General features: G+C 54.0%; 1 protein-coding gene across 1 annotated transcript in view; it reads left to right on the forward strand.

The window, feature by feature from the left end:
- The first annotated feature begins 14,318 nt into the window (after positions 1 to 14,318).
- The window catches only part of ncor2 (nuclear receptor corepressor 2), a 345,327-nt gene continuing 341,200 nt past the window's right edge, over positions 14,319 to 18,445 (forward strand). The window contains 1 exon segment of the mRNA XM_086011816.1: positions 14,319 to 14,648. The gene's annotated coding sequence lies outside the window, so the exon portion shown is untranslated.

Here is an 18,445-nt window from a genome sequence, read left to right on the forward strand (position 1 = left end):
ACAGTGTAACCGGGCACCGGGGATACAGTGTAACCGGGCACTGGGGATACAGTGTAACCGGGCACCGGGGATACAGCTTAACCGGGCACCGGGGATACAGTGTAACCGGGCACCGGGGATACAGTGTAACCGGGCACTGGGGATACAGTGTAAGCGGGCAGCGGGGATACAGTGCAACTGGGCACTGGGGTTACAGTGTAACTGGGCACTGGGGATACAGTGTAACCGGGCACTGGGGATACAGTGTAACCGGGCACCGGGGATACAGTGCAACTGGGCACTGGGGATACAGGGTAACCGGGCACTGGGGATACAGTGTAACCGGGCACTGGGGATACAGTGTAACCGGGCACTGGTGATACAGTGTAACTGGGCACTGGGGATACAGTGTAACCGGGCACCGGGGATACAGTGTAACCGGGCACTGGGGATACAGTGTAACCGGGCACCGGGGATACAGTGTAACCGGGCACTGGGGATACAGTGTAACCGGGCGCTGGGGATACAGTGTAACCGGGCACCGGGGATACAGTGTAACCGGGCACTGGGGATACAGTGTAACCGGGCACTGGGGATACAGTGTAACCAGGCACCTGGGATACAGTGTAACCGGGCACCGGGGATACAGTGTAACCGGGCACCGGGGATACAGTGTAACCGGGCACTGGGGATACAGTGTAACCGGGCACTGGGGATACAGTGTAACCGGGCACTGGGGATACAGTGTAACTGGGCAACGGGGATACAGTGTAACCGGGCACCGGGGATACAGTGTAACCGGGCCCCGGGGATACAGTGTAACCAGGCACTGGGGATACAGTGTAACCGGGCACTGGAGATACAGTGTAACCGGGCACTGGGGATACAGTGTAACCGGGCACTGGGGATACAGTGTAACCGGGCACTGGGGATACAGTGTAACTGGGCAACGGGGATACAGTGTAACCGGGCACCGGGGATACAGTGTAACTGGGCACCGGGGATACAGTGTAACCAGGCACTGGGGATACAGTGTAACCGGGCACTGGAGATACAGTGTAACCGGGCACTGGGTATACAGTGTAACCGGGCACTGGGGATACAGTGTAACCGGGCACTGGGGATACAGTGCAATGGGGCACTGGGGATACAGTGTAACCGGGCACTGGGGATACAGTGTAACCGGGCACTGGGGATACAGTGTAACCGGGCACTGGGGATACAGTGTAACTGGGCAACGGGGATACAGTGTAACCGGGCACTGGAGATACAGTGTAACCGGGCACTGGGTATACAGTGTAACCGGGCACTGGGGATACAGTGTAACCGGGCACTGGGGATACAGTGTAACCGGGCACTGGGGATACAGTGTAACCAGGCACTGGGGATACAGTGTAACTGGGCAACGGGGATACAGTGTAACCGGGCACTGGGGATACAGTGTAACCGGGCACTGGGGATACAGTGTAACCGGGCACTGGGTATACAGTGTAACCGGGCACTGGGGATATAGTGTAACCAGGCACCTGGGATACATTGTAACTGGGCACCGGGGATACAGTGTAACCGGGCACCGGGGATACAGTGTAACCGGGCACCGGGGATACAGTGTAACCAGGCACTGGGGATACAGTGTAACCGGGCACTGGGGATACAGTGTAACCGGGCACCGGGGATACAGTGTAACTGGGCACCGGGGATACAGTGTAACCGGGCACCAGGGATACAGTGTAACTGGGCACTGGGGATACAGTGTAACTGGGCACCGGGGATACAGTGTAACCGGGCACTGGGGATACAGTGTAACCGGGCACTGGGGATACAGTGTAACCGGACACTGGGGATACAGTGTAACCGAACATCGGGTATACAGTGTAACTGGGCACCGGGGATACAGTGTAACTGGGCACCGGGGATACAGTGTAACCAGGCACTGGGGATACAGTGTAACCGGGCACTGGGGATACAGTGTAACCGGGCACTGGGGATACAGTGTAACTGGGCACCGGGGATACAGTGCAACTGGGCACTGGGGATACAGTGTAACCGGGCACTGGGGATACAGTGCAACCGGGCACTGGGGATACAGTGTAACTGGGCACTGGTGATACAGTGTAACTGGGCACTGGTGATACAGTGTAACCGGGCACTGGGGATACAGTGTAACTGGGCACCGGGGATACAGTGTAACCGGGCACTGGGGATACAGTGTAACCGGGCACTGGAGATACAGTGTAACCGGGCACTAGGTATACAGTGTAACTGGGCACTGGGGATACAGTGTAACCGGGCACTGGGGATACAGTGTAACCGGGCACTGGGGATACAGTGTAACCGGGCACTGGGGATACAGTGTAACTGGGCAACGGGGATACAGTGTAACCGGGCACTGGGGATACAGTGTAACCGGGCACTGGGGATACAGTGTAACCGGGCACCGGGGATACAGTGTAACTGGGCACTGGAGATACAGTGTAACTGGGCACTGGGGATACAGTGTAACCGGGCACTGGGGATACAGTGAAACCGGACACTGGGGATACAGTGTAACTGGGCACCGGAGTTACAGTGTAACCGGGCACCGGGGATACAGTGTAACTGGGCACCGGGGATACGGTGTAACCGGGCACTGGGGATACAGTGTAATCGGGCACCGGGGATACAGTGTAACTGGGCACCGGGGATACAGTGTATTTTCACAGATGAGCATAAAAATAATCAAAGAAAGTTTGCTTGTTAGAACAGCTGAAAGACTCGGTGATTGTCACATTGACAGAGGCAGCAGTGAGAGAAGAGACAGCAAGTTAAATGTGTCACGCAATGTAGCATTGACATGTGGCAGAGTCAGTGTCATCCCCTTAACATCACTGCTGATAACCGGCCAGATGATTTGAACTATGAAAATGAATCTGTAACTGCAGGGAAGAGCTGAACTGAGGAGTAACTGCTACAGTACAGAGCGTAAATGAAAAAGGTTTATGTTTATTGAATTCAAACCATTTGGGAATCCCCTCACACTTTTGAAGTGTCATTTCCGTTCAGATTATTGCCTCTGTCTTTCTCCATTGATGCCTCTCATTTCTAGACTTGCAGCTGGTTGAAAAACTCATACTGTTGGAAAAAATCAAGATAAAAAATATATTTGGAGACCACATCAATAGCTTGAGCGCTTCGCACATTTGTTGAGTACAGCAGTCTGACTTCCGAGTTATCTCCTGAAGTTGCAATGACTGTATTTCTGTAATATAACTGAAAGGCTGACGGCTATGTTCAGTGGATGGGTCAAAGTTCGAATCCGCCTTGTGTGACTTTATTGAAAAAGCAGCTTCTGCAGTGGGTGGTGATTCATTTAACTTTTTAAAAAGATTATCTGCAGCTCTGCTGAAGCAGTACCAGAAATACGTCATAGAGTCATTACGGCACAGAAGGAGGCCATTCGGCCCATCGAGTCAGTGCCGGCTCTCTGTAGAGCAATCCAGTCAGTCCCATTCCCCCGCTCTATCCCCATAGCCCTGCAAGTTTATTCCCCTCAAGTGCCTATCCAGTCTCCGCTTGAAAACACCGAGTGTCTCCGCTTCCACCACTTCCGTCGGCAGCGAGTTCCAGGTCATCATCACTCACTGTGTAAAAAAGTTCTTCCTCACATCCCCCCTTGTATCTCTTGCCCAAAACCTTAAATATGTGTCCCCTAGTCCTTGTACCATCAGCTAATGCGAACAACCTGTCTCTGTCTACCTTATCCAAAAGCGTCATAATCTTGTACCTCTATCAAATCACCCCTCAACCTCCTTTGCTCCAAGGAAAACAATCCAGCTTCTCCAACCTGTCCTTGTAGCTAAAATCCTCCATCCCTGGAACCACTCTGGTAAATCTCCTCTGCACCCTCTCAAGGGCCTTCACATCCTTCCTAAAGTGTGGTGACCAGATCTGGACACAATACTCCAGTTGTGGCTTAACCAGAGCTTTATAAAGGTTCAGCATAACTTCCCTGCTTTTGTACTCAATACCTCTATTTATGAAGCCCAAGGTCCCATATGCTCTGCTATGTCCTGCCACCTTCAAAGATCTATGCACATGAACCCCCAGGTCCCTCTGTCCCTGCACACTCTTTAAAACTGTGCCATTAAGTGTATATTGCCTCTCCCTGTTCCTTCTGCCAAAATGCATCACCTCACACTTCTCTGTATTAAATACCATCTGCCACTTGTCTGCCCATTCTGCTAGCCTTTCTATGTCCTGTTGCAGTCGATTGGTATCATCCTCACTGTTTGCCACACCCCCAAGTTTGGTGTCATCGGCAAATTTAGAAATTCTACTCTGTATTTCAATATCCAGGTCATTTATATATATCAAAAAAAGCAGTGGCCCCAGCACTGACCCTTGGGGAACACCACTGTCTACCATCCTCCAGTCTGAAAAACAGCCATTTACCACAACTTGCTGTTTTCTGTCCTTAAGCCAATTCTTTATCCAAGCTGCCACTGACACACCTATTCCATGAGCCTCGATTTTGTTAACCAGCCTTCTATGTGGTACTTTGTCAAACACCTTCCGAAAATCCATGTAGACAACATCTACTGCATTCCCTTCATCAATCCTCCCTGTTACTTCATCAAAAAATTCAATTAAGTTAGTCAAGCACGATCTGCCTTTTACAAATCGGTGTTGGCTCTCCTTAATTAGCTTAAACCTCTCCAAATGCGCGTTAATTTTTTCCTTGATTATTGTTTCTAAAACTTTACCCACCACTGATGTTAAACTGACCGGCCTGTAGTTACTAGGATTGTCCTTACACCCTTTCTTGAACAATGGTGTCACATTTGCCACTTTCCAATCCTCAGACACCTCCCCCGCATCTAGGGAAGATTGGAAAATTATGGCAAGCCCTTCCGCTATCTCCTCCCCCAATTCCCTTAGCAACCTGGGATGTAAGCCACCTGGACCAGGTGACTTATTGACTCTAAGCATACCCAGCCTTTCTAGTACATCCCGTCTATCAATTTTCACCCCTTCCATTGCTTCTACCTTTTCCACTTCTACCAATATTTTGTCAGCATCCACCTCCTTAGTAAACACCGATACAAAGTACTCATTGAGTGTTCTAGACTTGCCCTGCGCCTCTAAGCATATATCACCTTCTTTGTCTCTAATAGGCCCCACCCCGCCTCTTTCTACCTGCTTACTGTTTACATGCCGATAGATTTTTGGGTTCCCTTTTATGTTAACCACCATTCTACTCTCATATTCTCTCTTTGCCAATCTTAGTTTCATCTTCACATCCCCTCTCAACTTACTGTATTTGGTCTGGTTCTCCCTTGAAGAATTCACCTGACATGCATCATACACCCTCTTTTTTTGTCATCCAAGGAGCTCTTGCTTTGGTTCCCTTACCCTCCCCTCTTGTTGGAATGTACCTAGCCTGTACTTGGCACATCTCCTCCTTAAAGATCACCCATTGTTCCATTACAGTTTTCCCTGTCAGTCTTTGGTTCCATTTTACCCTGGCTAGATCCTTTCGCATCCTATTGAAGTTAGCCCTATTCCAGTCTAGAAGTTCCACTCTAGATTGTTCCTTGCTCCTCTCCATTGCTAATCTAAATCTTATGATATGATGATCACTTGTACCCAAGTGTTCTCCCACAGACACTTGATCGACCTGGCCCACCTCATTCCCCAGCACCAGATCCAGCAATGCCTCCTTCCTAGTTGGGCCAAGAACATACTGGTCAAGGAAATTCTCCTGAACACATTTCAGAAATTCCTCCCCCTCCTTTCCCTTTACCCTAGCATTATCCCAATCAATATTTGGGTAATTAAAGTCCCCCACTATCACCACTCTATAGCTCTTGCATATCTCTGCGATTTCCCTGCAGATTTGCTCCTCCACCTCCCCACTCACTATTTGGAGGCCTATAGAATACCCCCAATAGCGTGATCAAACCCTTTTTGCTCCTCAACTCTAACCAAATGGATCCTGTCCTTGTCCCCTCAAGAACAACCTCCCTTTCCAACACTACAATGTCTTCCTTACTCAGCACTGCCACCTCACCTCCCTTTTTTCCTTCCCTATCTTTTCTGAATACCTTGTACCCTTGAATATTAAGTGCCCAGTCCTCACCATTTTTAAGCCACATTTCCGTTATTGCCACAACATCATATTGCCACACAGCTAATTGTGTTTGTAGCTCAGCAACCTTATTCACCACACTTTGTGCATTTATGTACATGCATTCTAAACCTATTTTTGAATTTTTCGTAGTCTTTTTTAGTCTGCTCCTATCTAATGTGGTACTACTACCGCCTCTAGTACTTTCTTCTCTAGTACTATCCAACACACTCACTCTTTTATGCACCTTATTCCTCTTTTCTACTCCTATATGCTGGTACCCATCCCCCTGCCAAGCTAGTTTAAACCCTCCCCAACAGCACGAGCAAACCTCCCCACGAGAATATTGGTCCCGGCTCTGTTGAGGTGTAACCCGCCCGGCTTGTACAGGTCCCACCTTCCCCAGAAATGGTCCCAATGCCTCAGGAATCTAAATCCCTCCCTCCTGCACCATCTCTCCAGCCACGCATTCATCTGTTCTATCCTCCTATTCCTGTACTCACTAGCACGTGGCACTGGTAGTAATCCGGAGATTACTACATTTGAGGTCCTGCTTTTTAATCTCTCTCCTAGCTCCCTAAACTCTGCCTGCAGGACCTCATCCCTCTTTCTGCCTATGTCGTTGGTACCGATATGGACAACGACCTCTGGCTGTTCACCCTCCCTCCTCCGAGTGTCCTGCAGCCGCTCAGTGACATCCTTGACCCTAGCACCAGGGAGGCAACATACCATCCTGGAGTCACGTCTGCGGCTGCAGAAACGCCTGTCTGCTCTCCTAACTATCGAATCCCCTACCACTATTGCTCTTCCACTCTTTTTCCTCCTCCCCCCCCTGTGTAGCTGAGCCACCCGTGGTGCCGTGGACTTGACTCTGACTGCACTCCCCAGAGGAACCATCGCCCTCACCAGTACTCAGAACAGAATACTGGTTGGAGAGCGCGATGCACTCCGGGGACCCCTGCACTACCTGCCTGGTCCTCCTCTTCTGTCTGGCAGCCACCCATTCCCTCTCTGTCTGCACACTCTTAAGCTGCGGGGTGACCAACTCTAGAAATGTGCTATCCACATAACTCTCAGCCTCGCGGATGCACCGCGGTGACTCCAGCCACCGCTCATGGTCCAAAGCCCGGAGCTCGAGTTGCTGTAGCAAGCGACACCTCCTGCACATGTGGTCGTCCAGGATACACGAAGCGTCCAGGACTTCCCACATGGCACAGGATGTGCACTCCACGGGACTGAGCTGCCCTGCCATGCATCTATTTAATAGACTAAGAACTAACCCAGCAGAAATAAACTTAAAACTTAACAATAAACACTCCCCAGCTACTCACCAATCAGCTCTTTCCCTCTTTTTAATAGGCTATTAACTAACTTAGCAGAAATAAACTTATAAACTTAAAAAAAATACACTCACCAGCTACTCACCAATCAGCTCCTTCCCTGTGCCAACATCACTTTTTCAAAAACTGCCTCTGTTCAGTTGCTGCCGCTCCTTTTAACTGCTCCGCTCTCGCTGTGCTCCTCCCGGTCTCCAGTTGTCGTTTGTTCACTGCAAATATTTAAACCTCAGTTTATCTTCCTGTAATTGAGCAGATTTGTCGGGTTCTGTACAAGTTCTTCTGAAGACAGATTGTAAAACAGTGGAGTCATGAGAAACTCTTGTATCATTTACAAACAGCACCTTCAGTATACAAGGAAAAGTGTGGAATTATAGAAAGATATTAAACTTCCACAAGGGGAGTAAGAGCAAGGCATAAGGATCTGATCTCAAATAACCTTTAGAGCAGTGAGTGGGTAAATCAGAGAACTGATTGAGACAAAGCTCACTGAAAGCTGGAAAGTCAGTGGGGGAGGCTCTGGGCACTGGGGGAGGCTCTGGGCACTGGGAGAGGCTCTGGGCACTGGGGGAGGCTCTGGGCACTGGGGGAGGCTCTGGGCACTGGGAGAGGCTCTGGGCACTGGGAGAGGCTCTGGGCACTGGGAGAGGCTCTGGGCACTGGGAGAGGCTCTGGGCACTGGGAGAGGCTCTGGGCACTGGGAGAGGCTCTGGGCACTGGGGGAGGCTCTGGGCACTGGGGGAGGCTCTGGGCACTGGGGGAGGCTCTGGGCACTGGGGGAGGCTCTGGGCACTGGGAGAGGCTCTGGGCACTGGGGGAGGCTCTGGGCACTGGGAGAACTGTTACGATGCTCTGGTACGATGCCCTGGTACGATGCTCTGGTATGATGCTCTGGTACGATGCCCTGGTACGATGCCCTGGTACGATGCTCTGGTACGATGATCGGGTACGATGCTTGGGTACGATGCTCGGGTACGATGCTCTGGTACGATGCTCTGGTACGATGCTCTGGTACGATGATCTGGTACGATGCTCTGGTACGATGCTCTGTTACGATGCTCTGGTACGATGCTCTGGTACGATGCGCTGTTACGATGCGCTGTTACGATGCTCTGGTACGATGCTCTGTTACGATGCTGTTATGATGCTCTGGTACGATGATCTGGTACGATGCTCTGTTACGATGCTCTGGTACGATGCTCTGGTACGATGCTCTGTTACGATGCTCTGGTACGATGCTCTGGTACGATGCTCTGGTACGATGCTCTGGTACGATGATCTGGTACGATGCTCTGTTACGATGCTCTGGTACGATGATCTGGTACGATACTCTGGTACGATGATCTGGTACGATGCTCTGTTACGATGCTCTGTTACGATGCTCTGGTACGATGCTCTGTTACGATGCTCTGGTACGATGCTCTGGTACGATGCTCTGGTACGATGATCTGGTATGATGATCTGGTACGATGCTCTGTTATGATGCGCTGTTACGATGCTCTGGTACGATGCTGTTATGCTGCTCTGGTAGATTGATAGATTTTTGTTGGGTAAGGGTATTATGGAACCACGATGGGTAGGTGGGGTTAAGATACAGATCAGCAATGATCTATTTGAATGGTGGAACAGGCTCGAGGGGCTGAATGGCCTCCTCATGTTGCTATGACATTAAGATGTCCTCTGCAGGATTGCACCTCCTCCTGTGGGAGAATATTCTAATGAGTGAGCTAATCTTATAGAGAAGCTGCTCTGAAATTAATGGGATTGTGGGAGCAGGAAAACCAGGGCAGCTGGAAGTGAAAGGGTAACTGGCCAATCGCCCAGTGCAAAACATTTTGATAAATTGAGAGTGAGCGGACCTCACAGTTGGTGCAGGATGACCTGCCGATGAATACTGAATGATAGCATGAAAGGCTGGAAACACTGAGAGTGTCAGGCAGCCTCTGCGGAGAGAGAAACAGAGTTAGCGTTTCCGCGTCAGATTGTTTTGACTATTTTGATAGTTTCTGTGGGGGGGGGGGAATCAGTCTGGGGGGGGAATCAGTCTGGGGGGAGGGGAATCAGTCTGGGGGGCAGGGGAATCAGTCTGGGGGGGAGGGGAATCAGTCTGGGGGGGAGGGGAATCAGTCTGGGGGGGAATCAGTCTGGGGGGCAGGGGAATCAGTCTGGGGGGGGAATCAGTCTGGGGGGCAGGGGAATCAGTCTGGGGGGGGAATCAGTCTGGGGGGCAGGGGAATCAGTCTGGGGGGGGGAATCAGTCTGGGGGGGAATCAGTCTGGAGGGCAGGGGAATCAGTCTGGGGGGGAATCAGTCTGGGGGGCAGGGGAATCAGTCTGGGGGGGAATCAGTCTGGGGGGCAGGGGAATCAGTCTGGGGGGGGGAATCAGTCTGGGGGGGAGGGGAATCAGTCTGGGGGGGAGGGGAATCAGTCTGGGGGGGAATCAGTCTGGGGGGGAGGGGAATCAGTCTGGGGGGGAGGGGAATCAGTCTGGGGGGAGGGGAATCAGTCTGGGGGGGAATCAGTCTGGGGGGGAATCAGTCTGGGGGGGAATCAGTCTGGGGGGGGGAATCAGTCTGGGGGGAATCAGTCTGGGGGGGGAATCAGTCTGGGGGGCAGGGGAATCAGTCTGGGGGGGGAATCAGTCTGGGGGGGGAATCAGTCTGGGGGGGAATCAGTCTGGGGGGGAAATCAGTCTGTGGGGGGAATCAGTCTGTGGGGGAAATCAGTCTGTGGGGGGAATCAGTCTGGGGGGGAAATCAGTCTGTGGGGCAGGGGAATCAGTCTGGGGGGGGAATCAGTCTGGGGGGCAGGGGAATCAGTCTGGGGGGGGGAATCAGTCTGGGGGGGAGGGGAATCAGTCTGGGGGGGAGGGGAATCAGTCTGGGGGGGGAATCAGTCTGGGGGGCAGGGGAATCAGTCTGGGGGGGGAATCAGTCTGGGGGGGAATCAGTCTGGGGGGGGGAATCAGTCTGGGGGGGAATCAGTCTGGGGGGGAAATCAGTCTGTGGGGGGAATCAGTCTGGGGGGGAAATCAGTCTGTGGGAGGGGAATCAGTCTGTGGGGGAAATCAGTCTGTGGGAGGGGAATCAGTCTGTGGGGGGGAATCAGTCTGTGGGCAGGGAAATCAGTCTGGGGAGGGGAATCAGTCTGTGGGCAGGGAAATCAGTCTGGGGAGGGGAATCAGTCTGGGGGGGGAATCAGTCTGTGGGCAGGGAAATCAGTCTGGGGAGGGGAATCAGTCTGTGGGCAGGGAAATCAGTCTGGGGAGGGGAATCAGTCTGGGGGGGGAATCAGTCTGGGGGGAGGGGAATCAGTCTGGGGGGAGGGGAATCAGTCTTGGGGGAGGGGAATCAGGCTTGGGGGGGGAGGGGAATCAGTCTGGGGGGAGGGGAATCAGTCTGGGGGGAGGGGAATCAGTCTGGGGGGAGGGGAATCAGTCTGGGGGGGGAATCAGTCTGGGGGGGGAGGGGAATCAGGCTTGGGGGGAGGGGAATCAGTCTGGGGGGAGGGAATCAGTCTGGGGGGAGGGGAATCAGTCTGTGGGGGGAGGGGAATCAGTCTGGGGGGGAGGGGAATCAGTCTGGGGGGGAGGGGAATCAGTCTGTGGGGGGAGGGGAATCAGTCTGGGAGGGGAATCAGTCTGTGGGGGGGAGGGGAATCAGTCTGTGGGGGGAGGGGAATCAGTCTGTGTTGGGGGAGGGGAATCAGTCTGTGTTGGGGGAGGGGAATCAGTCTGTGTTGCGGGGGGGCGATGCCGATCTCCTAGTGGGAGGGGGTTAGTGTGGGGCCCGGATTCTCAGACCTGGTGCCCATGGGTACGCCTCCTGCTGGGAGCCGGGATCCCGTGTAATGTCTGCGCTGGAAAGACTGTTTACAGCGAGGCCAGAATGTTTACCAAGTGAATGAAGCAGTTCCACTCTGACTGGGGTTCAGTCTGCTAGTGTGCAAATCCTCCCTGGTGTGCCCAGTACGGTGGTATAGTGGTTATGTTACTGGGCTAGTAATCTGTGAAACATGAGTTCAAATCCCACCAGCAGCTGGGGAATTTAAATTCAATTTAATAGATCTGGAATAAAAAGCTAGTATCAGTAATGATGACCATGATTGTCGTAGCACCCATCTGGTTCACTAATGTCCTTTAGGGAAGGAAATCTGCCGTCCTTACCTGGTCTGGCCGATATGTGACTTCAAATCCACAGCAATGGGGTTGACTCTTAACTCCCCTCTGAAATGGCCTAGTAAGCCCCTCAGTTATAGCCAATGCGGCTCACCACCATCTTCTCAAGGGCAATTAGGGATGGGTAATAAATGCTGGCCTTGCCAGCGATGCCCGCATCCTCTGAATGAATAAAAAAAAAGTCCTTCCTGATGTGAAAACCCATAGTGTGACCAATCTGTTGGTTTAATTGAGGGCCCCTGTTTGGGGTGGGCTGGTACAGGCGGTGGTTGATCGCCACCAGAGACTGGATTTGGGTGTAATCAGGGTTGGGAGATCCACTTGTTTATTCCTGGCCTGCCCCAATGTCTTTCACTCACTAATTCCCCATTACCTCACTCAGTGGTTTTATGGCAGAGACCATTTCGATGACGATACTCACACTTGTTTTGGTGAAGCATTCCCCAGTTGAACAGCTGGGTCACCTTTCCTCTTAATGTTTATTAAAGATGAGTTGAAATTCTGCTGTTTTCCCTGTGGTCCTGGTTGCAGTGTAACTGTGTCCTGGGACCAGTCAGAGAGCAGCTGGGATCCTGAGGGCAAAGTGACTTCAGCACAGCCGGCCAGAGAGCGAGTTAACAGTGAGCAAAGGTGAACAGTGAGCAAAGGGGAGATTGCCAGTCACACCGGGCAAGGGGCTGATTGCCAGTCACACCGGGCAAGGGGTGAATGCCAGTCACACTGGGCAAGGGGAGATTGCCAGTCACACTGGGCAAGGGGTGATTGCCAGTCACACTGGGCAAGGGGAGATTGCCAGTCACACTGGGCAAGGGGAGATTGCCAGTCACACTGGGCAAGGGGTGAATGCCAGTCACACTGGGCAAGGGGAGATTGCCAGTCACACTGGGCAAGGGGTGATTGCCAGTCACACTGGGCAAGGGGCTGATTGCCAGTCACACTGGGCAAGGGGTGATTGCCAGTCACACTGGGCAAGGGGTGATTGCCAGTCACACTGGGCAAGGGGAGATTGCCAGTCACACTGGGCAAGGGGTGATTGCCAGTCACACTGGGCAAGGGGTGATTGCCAGTCACACTGGGCAAGGGGAGATTGCCAGTCACACTGGGCAAGGGGTGATTGCCAGTCACACTGGGCAAGGGGTGATTGCCAGTCACACTGGGCAAGGGGAGATTGCCAGTCACACTGGGCAAGGGGAGATTGCCAGTCACACTGGGCAAGGGGAGATTGCCAGTCACACTGGGCAAGGGGAGATTGCCAGTCACACTGGGCAAGGGGAGATTGCCAGTCACACTGGGCAAGGGGAGATTGCCAGTCACACTGGGCAAGGGGAGATTGCCAGTCACACTGGGCAAGGGGAGATTGCCAGTCACACTGGGCAAGGGGAGATTGCCAGTCACACTGGGCAAGGGGTGAATGCCAGTCACACTGGGCAAGGGGAGATTGCCAGTCACACTGGGCAAGGGGCTGATTGCCAGTCACACTGGGCAAGGGGTGAATGCCAGTCACACTGGGCAAGGGGAGATTGCCAGTCACACTGGGCAAGGGGAGATTGCCAGTCACACTGGGCAAGGGGAGATTGCCAGTCACACTGGGCAAGGGGTGAATGCCAGTCACACTGGGCAAGGGGAGATTGCCAGTCACACTGGGCAAGGGGAGATTGCCAGTCACACTGGGCAAGGGGTGATTGCCAGTCACACTGGGCAAGGGGAGATTGCCAGTCACACTGGGCAAGGGGTGATTGCCAGTCACACTGGGCAAGGGGTGATTGCCAGTCACACTGGGCAAGGGGAGATTGCCAGTCACACTGGGCAAGGGGAGATTGCCAGTCACACTGGGCAAGGGGAGATTGCCAGTCACACTGGGCAAGGGGAGATTGCCAGTCACACTGGGCAAGGGGAGATTGCCAGTCACACTGGGCAAGGGGAGATTGCCAGTCACACTGGGCAAGGGGAGATTGCCAGTCACACTGGGCAAGGGGAGATTGCCAGTCACACTGGGCAAGGGGTGAATGCCAGTCACACTGGGCAAGGGGAGATTGCCAGTCACACTGGGCAAGGGGCTGATTGCCAGTCACACTGGGCAAGGGGTGAATGCCAGTCACACTGGGCAAGGGGAGATTGCCAGTCACACTGGGCAAGGGGTGATTGCCAGTCACACTGGGCAAGGGGAGATTGCCAGTCACACTGGGCAAGGGGTGAATGCCAGTCACACTGGGCAAGGGGTGATTGCCAGTCACACTGGGCAAGGGGTGATTGCCAGTCACACTGGGCAAGGGGAGATTGCCAGTCACACTGGGCAAGGGGAGATTGCCAGTCACACAGGGCAAGGGGAGATTGCCAGTCACACTGGGCAAGGGGAGATTGCCAGTCACACTGGGCAAGGGGTGATTGCCAGTCACACTGGGCAAGGGGAGATTGCCAGTCACACTGGGCAAGGGGAGATTGCCAGTCACACTGGGCAAGGGGAGATTGCCAGTCACACAGGGCAAGGGGAGATTGCCAGTCACACTGGGCAAGGGGAGATTGCCAGTCACACTGGGCAAGGGGTGATTGCCAGTCACACTGGGCAAGGGGAGATTGCCAGTCACACTGGGCAAGGGGAGATTGCCAGTCACACTGGGCAAGGGGAGATTGCCAGTCACACTGGGCAAGGGGAGATTGCCAGTCACACTGGGCACATCCGCCTCCTACAATTGTTGCTGCAAAGCTTCAATCCGGTCGCTCGGCGGCGGCTGCTGGCACTCTGGATACTGAAGCTGAGAATTGCCGAGTGCCTGAGGGCTTTCGGAGACTTGGTGTGTTTGGTTGCAGGAAGTGGAGTCACAATCTTTTCCTGTCTTCTCCGGGCTCCTTCCCTCTGCACCGGGAGAGCGGCGCTGGGCAGCGGGCGTGTTGACAATCGGATTCCGGGAGCGAGGAGCGAGGATCGGGCGCGGTCCCGGGCCGGGGGCCGGGCGGTGTTTGCAGGCGGGGCCGGGGTTCGGGGCCGGGCTGTCCGGGCCGGGCCGGGCCGGGATGTGGCGGGCGGGGAAGGCGCCGAGCTCCCGCACGGTGAGTGCCGACAATCTGCTCCTGAGTCCGGGACTCTCCGCTTCAGGCGGCTCCTAACTGTTGGGGTAAATGTGATGACATTTTGAATTTTTTGCCTTTTTATTAACCCTGTCCTCCCCGAGCCCCCCATATTCCGCATTTGCTGCTGACCCGCTAAACTGGCGCCTCTCCCGCTGCGCCCAGGCCAGCTTGGCTCCGGCAGTATAACTCCGGCCTCTCACTCATAACCTGGGGCTTCAGGCCTAGAATCCAGGCTCGCTCTGAGGCAACCAACAGCACAGCGCTGCTGGAAATCTGCACTAAAAACAGAAAATGCTGGGAACATTCAGCAAGTCCAGCAGCCCCTGCGGGGAACGCTCCAGCAGGCTCTGTGGGGAGAGTGGGGAACGCTCCAGCAGGCTCTGTGGGGACAGTGGGGAACGCTCCAGCAGGCTCTGTGGGGACAGTGGGGAACGCTCCAGCAGGCTCTGTGGGGACAGTGGGGAACGCTCCAGCAGGCTCTGTGAGGAGAGTGGGGAACGCTCCAGCAGGCTCTGTGGGGACAGTGGGGAACGCTCCAGCAGGCTCTGTGGGGACAGTGGGGAACGCTCCAGCAGGCTCTGTGGGGACAGTGGGGAACGCTCCAGCAGGCTCTGTGAGGAGAGTGGGGAACGCTCCAGCAGGCTCTGTGAGGAGAGTGGGGAACGCTCCAGCAGGCTCTGTGAGGAGAGTGGGGAACGCTCCAGCAGGCTCTGTGGGGACAGTGGGGAACGCTCCAGCAGGCTCTGTGAGGAGAGTGGGGAATGCTCCATCAGGCTCTGTGAGGAGAGTGGGGAACGCTCCAGCAGGCTGTGTGGGGAGAGTGGGGAACGCTCCAGCAGGCTGTGTGGGGAGAGTGGGGAACGCTCCAGGCTCTGTGGGGAGAGTGGGGAACGCTCCAGCAGGCTCTGTGAGGAGAGTGGGGAACGCTCCAGCAGGCTCTGTGGGGAGAGTGGGGAACGCTCCAGCAGGCTCTGTGGGGAGAGTGGGGAACGCTCCAGCAGGCTCTGTGGGGAGAGTGGGGAACGCTCCAGCAGGCTCTGTGGGGAACGCTCCAGCAGGCTCTGTGGGGAGAGTGGGGAACGCTCCAGCAGGCTCTGTGGGGAACGCTCCAGCAGGCTCTGTGGGGAACGCTCCAGCAGGCTCTGTGGGGAACGCTCCAGCAGGCTCTGTGGGGAACGCTCCAGCAGGCTCTGTGGGGAACGCTCCAGCAGGCTCTGTGGGGAGAGTGGGGAACGCTCCAGCAGGCTCTGTGGGGAGAGTGGGGAACGCTCCAGCAGGCTCTGTGGGGAACGCTCCAGCAGGCTCTGTGGGGAGAGTGGGGAACGCTCCAGCAGGCTCTGCGGGGAGAGTGGGGAACGCTCCAGCAGGCTCTGCGGGGAGAGTGGGGAACGCTCCAGCAGGCTCTGCGAGGAGAGTGGGGAACGCTCCAGCAGGCTCTGTGGGGAGAGTGGGGAACGCTCTAGCAGGCTCTGTGGGGAGAGTGGGGAACGCTCCAGCAGGCTCTGTGGGGAGAGTGGGGAACGCTCCAGTAGGCTCTGTGGGGAACGCTCCAGTAGGCTCTGTGGGGAACGCTCCAGTAGGCTCTGTGGGGAGAGTGGGGAGGCTGATGGTTCACATTTGCACCATGTTCAGGATTTCCCACCTGAACTTGCCTCTGCTCCACTGATGTTGTCTGACCTGCTGAGTGTTCCCCACATGTCTCCTGGTGTCCTTGCCAACATTGGTCCCTCAAACGACAACTGGTCATTGCTGTTTGTGGGATCTTGCTGTGCACAAATCTGCTGCGGCGTTTGTCTAAAAAAAGAACAACTGGGTGTACTTCAGAAAGTCCTTCATTGGCTGTGAAGCTCTTGGGTTTGTCCGGGGACTATGAAAGGTGTGATTATAAATGCACCTTTTCACCTTCCAGTGACATCACCAATTCATTCCATAAGGGCCTGAATACTTCAACAATCCTTTCACAGCCTGTGAGTATTCCTGTGGGAACAGAGAGAGAGCTGGATTGTAAATCAAATACTGGGATATACAACAGCAGCATCTTGGATTTATACAGCGTCTTCAATGTAGTAAAACAAGACGCTTCACAGGAGAGTTATCAAATAAAATTTGACACTGAGCCACATAAGGAGATATTAGGGCAGATGAGAGGTAGGTTTTAAGGAGCATCTTAAAGGAGGAAAGTGAGGTAGCGAGGCAGAGAGGTTTAGGGAGGGAATCCCAGAGCTTGAAGCCCAGGCATCTGAAGGCACGGCCGCCAATGGTGGAGCGATGGAAATTGGGGATGCGCGAGAGGCCAGAATTAGAGGAGCGCAGAGATCTCAGGAGGTGGGTGTGGGGCGGGGCGTTGTGTGACTGGAGGAGGTTACAGAGATAGGGAGGGGGCGAGGCCATGGAGGGATTTGAAAACAAGGATGAGAATTTTGAAATTGAGGAGTTGCTTAACCGGGAGCCAATGTAGGTCAGCGATCAGTGAACGGGACTTGGTGCGAGTTAGGAGGTGGAAGTAGGCGGCCTTGGTGATGGAGAGGATAAGGAGTTAGAAGCTTAGCTCAGGGTCAAATAGGACGTTGAGGTTGCGAACAGTCTGTTTCAGCTTCAGACGGATGCCAGGGAGAGGGATGGAGTCACTGGCTACAGAAGGGAGTTTGTGGTGGGGACCGAAAACAATGACTTCAGTCTTCCCAATATTTAGTTGTAGGAAATTTCTGCTCATCGGACAAGCAGCGTGACAATTTAGAGACAGTGGAGTGGTCGAGAGAGGTGGTAGTGAGGTAGAGCTGGGCGTCGTCAGCGTACATGTGGAAACTGACATTGTGTTTACGGGTAATGTCGCTGAGGGGCAGCATTTAGATGAGAAATAACCAGAGCTGGAGGTCCTGCGCAGGCCGCTCACTGGCTTTACAATGGGAATAACCGCGAATGCGCGATAAATTGAATGAGCCACGCACCAAAAAATTACAGGGAACATTATTCCAGAGGTGACGGAGCGTGAAGAGAAGCCGTTGCAGAAACTTAACTGGACCAGCCACATAAATACTGTGGCAACAAGAGCAGGTCAGAGGCTGGGTATTCTGCGATGAGTGTCTCACCTCCTGACTCCCCAAAGCCTTTCCACCATCTACAAGGCACAAGTCAGGAGTGTGATGGAATACTCTCCACTTGCTTGGATGAGTGCAGCTCCAACAACACTCGAGAAGCTCGACACCATTCAGGACAAAGCGGCCCGCTTGACTGGCACCCCATCCACCACCTTCAACATTCACTCCCTCCACCACCAGCGTACCGTGGCTGCAGTGTGTACCATCTACAAGATACACTGCAGCACCTCCCAAACCCGCGACCTCTTCCACCTAGAAGGACAAGGGCAGCAGGCGCATGGGAACACCGCACCTCCAAGCTTCCCTCCGAGTCACACACCATCCTTGGAAGTATATCGCTGATCCTTCATCATCACTGGGTCAAAATCCTGGAACTCCCTCACTAACAGCACTGTGGGAGTACCTTCACCACACGGACTGCAGCGGTTCAAGAAGGCGGCTCACCACCTCCTTCTCAAGGGCAATTAGGGATGGGCAATAAATGCCGGCCTTGCCAGCGACGCCCAGATCCCATAAGTGAATAAAAAAAGTGATTCTCTGGCTACGATTAGATAAGAATGGAACCGGGTGAGTGCAGTCCCACCCGGGTGAGTGCAGTCCCACCCAGCTGGACGACGGTGGAGAGGCGTTGGAGAAGGATGGAGTGGTCAACCATGTCAAAGGCTGCAGACAGGTCGA

Source organism: Somniosus microcephalus, chromosome 19 (assembly GCF_052327205.1).
Source record: "Somniosus microcephalus isolate GS21.2 chromosome 19, FLI_Smic_1.0, whole genome shotgun sequence".
In the NCBI taxonomy this organism is placed as follows: Eukaryota; Metazoa; Chordata; class Chondrichthyes; order Squaliformes; family Somniosidae; genus Somniosus; species Somniosus microcephalus.